The sequence below is a fragment of the Physcomitrium patens genome, chromosome 6 (assembly GCF_059467195.1).
Source record: "Physcomitrium patens ecotype Gransden chromosome 6, ASM5946719v1, whole genome shotgun sequence".
NCBI classification, from domain to species: Eukaryota; Viridiplantae; Streptophyta; class Bryopsida; order Funariales; family Funariaceae; genus Physcomitrium; species Physcomitrium patens.
This window is the reverse complement of record NC_143415.1, coordinates 10,476,477-10,482,301: the sequence shown is the minus strand read 5'-3', so window position 1 is coordinate 10,482,301 and position 5,825 is coordinate 10,476,477. Positions and strand designations below refer to the sequence as shown.

At 38.6% G+C, this 5,825-nt stretch overlaps 1 long non-coding RNA gene across 1 annotated transcript; it reads right to left on the bottom strand.

Annotated features, from left to right (window-relative positions):
• Positions 1-4,243: 4,243 nt before the first annotated feature.
• Positions 4,244-5,192, bottom strand: LOC149989148 (uncharacterized). Its single transcript, XR_016503316.1, has 2 exons — positions 4,850-5,192; positions 4,244-4,768 (listed from the first exon to the last, which is right to left on the bottom strand). It is a non-coding gene; the product is annotated as an uncharacterized LOC149989148 (long non-coding RNA).
• Positions 5,193-5,825: the final 633 nt, after the last annotated feature.

Genomic DNA, 5,825 nt, shown 5'->3' with positions numbered 1-5,825 from the left:
TTTCCCCAAAGTGAGTCCCTATGATATTGTTGAACAATACACACTGGAATTCTTTGTTATCTAGTTACCATAGAGTAATAATCGTCAAACTACCACAGAATGGGGGATTACTCTTAGTGCCGTTTAATTGTTCGAGATAAGCTAACGACATATTTAGATGCTACTTGTAGTAATTGGTATGTAATTAAGGTGTCAAAAACTCAATAAAGATCATCTCTCTTGAGTGACTCTCAACATGGTATCAGAGCGGGTTTAACACCCACTAGTGAGCATTGTTCCTAGTACAGTCTCTCTCCTTTGTCTTTAGATATTACCGCAACTTTCAGGTGAAGCTTTGCTCCCAAAGAAGATCGGTAGTTTTTTGTCTCATCATCACTGTACGACCTAGCCAGAATGTCGATCGAACAGTCAATACTTACAATTAGTGAGAGTAACAAGCTAGAGGGAGCTGCGAACTATAATGTATAGAAACTTAAGATGCGGGCACTGTTGAAAAGGTAAAACATGTGGGACTTAATGGAGAGAAAAGTACTTCCAATATCGTTTCCAACCACAGTAGGTGCATCTACTTTCATAGCAGAGCAGTTTAAAATACAAAAGCTTAAGGCCCAAGCTTTGATTGAGATAGCAGTAAAAGATGAATTCATTAAAACGGTTTCTGAGACTGAAGATCCCGCAGATACTTGGCAAGCACTAAAGAATATTTTTGAGGCTGGCAACTCTTCTCAAATACTGATCCTGTCAAAGAAATTACACAACACGCACATGATCGAAGGACGATCGATCAAAGAATACTTGCAAACAGCTAGAGATCCAAAAAGTAACTTAGCTGCTATGGGTCATAAAGCGGCCGATGAAACTCTAGTGCAGCTCACTCTGAATGGACTCTCTTCAAGTTTTGAAGGGATAATCTAGAGTCTAATTGTACTAGACAAACTGCCTACCTTTGCAATGATAAGTTCAAAGCTGCTTAACGAGTTTCATCGCCTTGAGTTGTGCAGGAATCGCTTAGGGGATGAAGAAGCACTTCTCACACAATTTCGGCGACATTACATTCACTCACGGTAACGCAATATCAATTGCGACATACACAGAAATCACAACACACAAAACAGCAAGAATTACTTGGAAAGAGCTCAGTTTGGAGGAGGCAGTTGAAGATATCAAAGGAAGTCATTTTGCACCAACCAACGCAAAAACTTTCGATGCTACGTTTGCGAGTCTTTTGATTACCCAACTCGATTGTGTCGCGACAAGTATATGGCCTATAAAGAAGAGAGCAACATAAATCTGCTGACGAATGAAGAGTCCAGATATCACTTATAGAGATATCAAGCAAGATCGACAGCAATCAACTATGGTATTTAGACTTCGGAGCAACTCGGCATGTGACAAGTAATAAAAATCTTTTAGAATCATATACACCAGAAAAACAAGGCACAGTAATAACGGCCGGAGGAGAGAAACATTTTGTAGAAGGAACCGAAAGAGCAAAACTTTGTATCAATGATGACAAAATAAAATTACTCAAAATTCTTTATGTGCCTAGTCTCAAAAAAAAAAAAAAAAAAAAAAAAAAACTTAATCTCAGTGGGTTGTCTAGCAGAATCTAAAAAACTGATTGAGTTTTCTAATCAATATAGCTAGATCATGAACAAGAACAACAGATTGACAATTGCAGGGGAACGAGATCGCGGAAACAAACTATACAGAATCAATACCGCATTCACAATACAACATGATATCATGAAGCAACCCACGGAAAAGATAGTTATTGATAACACTAAAGTTGCTTAGTTATGGCTTCGGAGGCTAGGTCATCTTAGCTACAACAGCCTCTGACACATATCGCTAAAAGGTGAAGTCAATAGCCTACCTATCATAAATTTTATAAGAACTATTTGCAAAAAGTGTTTAGCCAGAAAACAGAATCGAGAAAGATTTTCAAAAAAGTCAACTACGAGAGTAATAAGGGTTCTACAATTATTACATGCCCACCTCGTCGAACCAATGAAAACCCCATCACTGAATGATGCGCATTACTAAGCCATATTTACTGATGATTTTTTGAGACTATCCTAGGTATTTTCTCTACGGGAAAAAATCAGAAACTTCTCATGCATTCATTCAATTAAAACAACTTATTGAGAATGAAACTGGTCAGCATATAAGTGGACTACAAACAGATGGCGGCGGAGAATTCGTATCAATTGCTTTCAAAAGGTTTTGTGAGAACCACGATAATAGTAGACAATACACTCAACCTCACACTCCACCGCAAAATGGAGTTGCAGAGAGAAAAAATCGGACAATCTTTGAGCGAGCTTGCTGCATGTTGGCAAAATGCAAGCTTTCTGAATATCTATGGTGCGAAGCAATCTGTGCAGCAAATTTCTTAGTCAATCAAAGCCCCACTGTGGCTAACTTTGGTGTCACCCCATACAAGCGATACTATCAAACAAAACCTGATGTTAGTCTTCTGAAGTTTTTTGGTTGTCTTGCGTTTGTTCACATACCAAATTCAACAGAGGAAAGCTAGAGAGTAAAACAAAAAGTTGCTTACTCATGGGCCTGGATGAGCACACTAAGGCATATTGATTATATGATCCGTCCACTTGCAAGATCATACTGTCAGAAGATGTGGTATGTGACAAAAACCAGATCAGATATCATCACCTCACTGAATCGAAAGCCAAAGAAGAACAAGTAATCCTGCTGCCCACATGAGAAGATACCAACGCTGAAAATCAGATCTTACATCAAACAAAAAATTATGATATGCCATCAATAATAGAAACAGAATTTGCTTTCAATGAAGAAACAAATCTAGAACCGAATACAACTGTGATTGAAGAATTCAGACAACACCGATATCCTTTAAAAGAAAGACGCCCTTGCATACAACTGAAAAATCACTTTGTTCTTTTAGCAGAACACTTTGGACCTCAAGATTTTGAACAAGTTATTAAAAAAAACTGGATATTAGCTATACAAAATGAAGTGGATTCTCTCACAAAAAATGGAACTTGGACAATTGTTGATTTTCTAAAAGAGATCAAAATGGATATTTAAAGTCAAACCAAGAAACAATTTCAAGCTAGACAAGTTAAAAGCAAGACTAGTTGAATGAGGATTTGAACAAATTCAAGGGGTAGACTACTTCGACACTTATGCCCCAGTTGTCAGATGGAGCACCATTAGATCAATTTTTGCACTTAGAGCACATAAAAACTGGAGCTTACAACAACTAGATGTGAAGACTGCATTCTTAAACAGAAGGTTAGATGAAGAAGTTTACATGCAAATACCTCCTAGCTTTTAGACCGTAACTTAACAAGAAAAAGTCTGCAAATTGATTTGTGCATTAAATGGACTGAAACAAGAGCCACGGGCATGGTACTTGCGAATTTACTCTCATCTAGTGAACGAAGGATTAATCAAAAGCACAGCAGGTTATAGTTTATACCATTCCATAACAAACGGTTTATCAATTGTGTTGCTTTATGTGGATGATCTTATCATTGCTGGAGAAATATAAAAGCTAACATCTCAACTTTTACAAACATTTGAGATGACTTAACTTGGAGAGGCTACCAAATACCTAGGGACAAAAATCATAATATGGTTTTATCAAGAAAATTACATTAAGAAACTACTCCATCAGTTCAATATGAAAAATTGTAATCCAGCTAAGACCCTGATGAGATCCACTATGCATCTTCAAATAGACATGAATCAACCCTCAGTTGATAAAACCAAATATCAATCCTAAATTGGCGGACTTTTTACGCTTCAGTAATTTCACAACCAGACATTTGTTTTGCTGTAAACACACTGAATCGGTACACTCAATATCCACAGGAAGGGCATCTAATCGCGGTCAAAAGAGTTCTACGTTATCTTAAACAGCTGACTCCGGGATATTTTTTTCCAAAAAACAATGAGCTCACTCTTACAAGCTATGCTGATGCTGATTACAGGAGAGATGTTGACACAAGAAGGCCAATATCAAGACTAATACACAAGCTGGGAAAGGCGCCAATCGAATGGTCGAGTAAACAACAGGCTACTATCGCATTGAGTACTACTAAAGAGGAGTACAGGGTACTCTCTGAGGCTGCAAAGGATGCCATTCGCTTATGCCGCATGCTGAAGGAACTGCAAATTAGTGTCAACAGATGAGTGACGACTAGAGTTGGGTAAGATTAATTGATAATTATGTGCTACATTCCCGCAATAAACATGTAGAAATTCAATACCATTTTATTTGCGAGAGAAGTCTTGCAGGAGATGTTACAATTGACTATATACCCACTTTGGAGCAGCAGGCTGATATTATGACTAAACTGCTAGACATGTTTACATACTATTGTCTTTGTGAATCGATCAGTATCACCAAAACCCAATTCTGTCTAGCTACCCTCTCATATAGTCCCCTGCAGATTGCCTGTCACTGAAGCTTTAGAATCGAGCTCCCTTGAACCCAATCACATGGGATTTGCAATCCTCCCATGAATCGTAGATTCCAGGTCGAAATCCTGCTCTGACACCATAAAGTTTTCGACACTTTGCTCCTGTAGATACAGAATCAAACACAGTGCTAGTGTGTCAATTATTTGTTTTAGAGGGAACAATTGTTCTTGTCTCTATATCTCACTGAAAGAACATATAAGCTCTCCAACGACTTCGCAGCAGAAGAAAAGACACCCTCGAAGGCTCGACGTATCGCCAACACCATAATCCATAGCCCTAGCAGAAATAATTCCCACTGCAAAAAAATTGTTAAAAACACCACTCAATCAATACAAAAATTAGCAAATAACAAAGAAACAAGCAAAGATTTGCTTACTGTGTGTAACTCGACAATTTCTTGCTGCCAACGATCCATTGTTACAAAAAACACTAAGTTCCATTGCAAGAGGGAGTGTTGAACAATACACACTGGAACTCTGTTATCTAGTTACCATAGAGTAATAATCGTCAAACCACCACAGAACGCGGGATTACTCTCAGTGTTGTTTAATTGTTCGAGATAAGCTAACGACATATTTAGATACTACTCGTAGTAACTGATATATACTTAAGGTGACGGAAAATAAAGATCTTCTCTCTTGAGTGACTCTCAATAGATACAGATTCCAATACATCATAGTTAAGGGTGTCACCGGATCTCCCCATTCTCCAGAAATTCCCCACAATAATGCAACCAAAAAAGCATGATTCTTACAGGATGTTGAATGCTTCTGAAAACAATCGTTAACATTCATCAGTGCTTTCTTAACTGGACAAGTACGAAACGTTTTTCTTGTGATGGTTTCGTACGTTCTTAAGGAGCTGACCAAGTTCGAAATTCACGTCTCAAACGAGAAAATGGCAAAAATCTACTTGGGCATCAAGTCTTTCGTGATTGTGGAGGTGAAAGTGTTCCTTGACATGGTCCTGGTGGGTAGACTCTTGGATCAGGTAAAGGAGAGCATTGCAGCACCTACTTCGTAATCCACTTCAAGTTGATAATTGGCCTCATGTTTTGATTATGATATTACTTTCAGGGGGCCAGAACTGCTGGATCGGACCATGAGACAGTTTTAGAAGATATTTGACGTGCTCTTTCTGCATGGATCGACAGGATCCGCAAGGTCTTGCTGTGCTTTCTCAATCAAAACTATCAGTTTTTCCCTGTCGGTCATCGTGGTGAAAAAGGCACACCTATTTTTCTCCTGAAGCACTTCGCAGTTGGCTTCCTGTTGTATAGTCACATTGCATCAGCGTTGTCCCGATGACCTGACAAAGGAACCAATGCAGCCACAGCTGCAGCCCTGGTCATT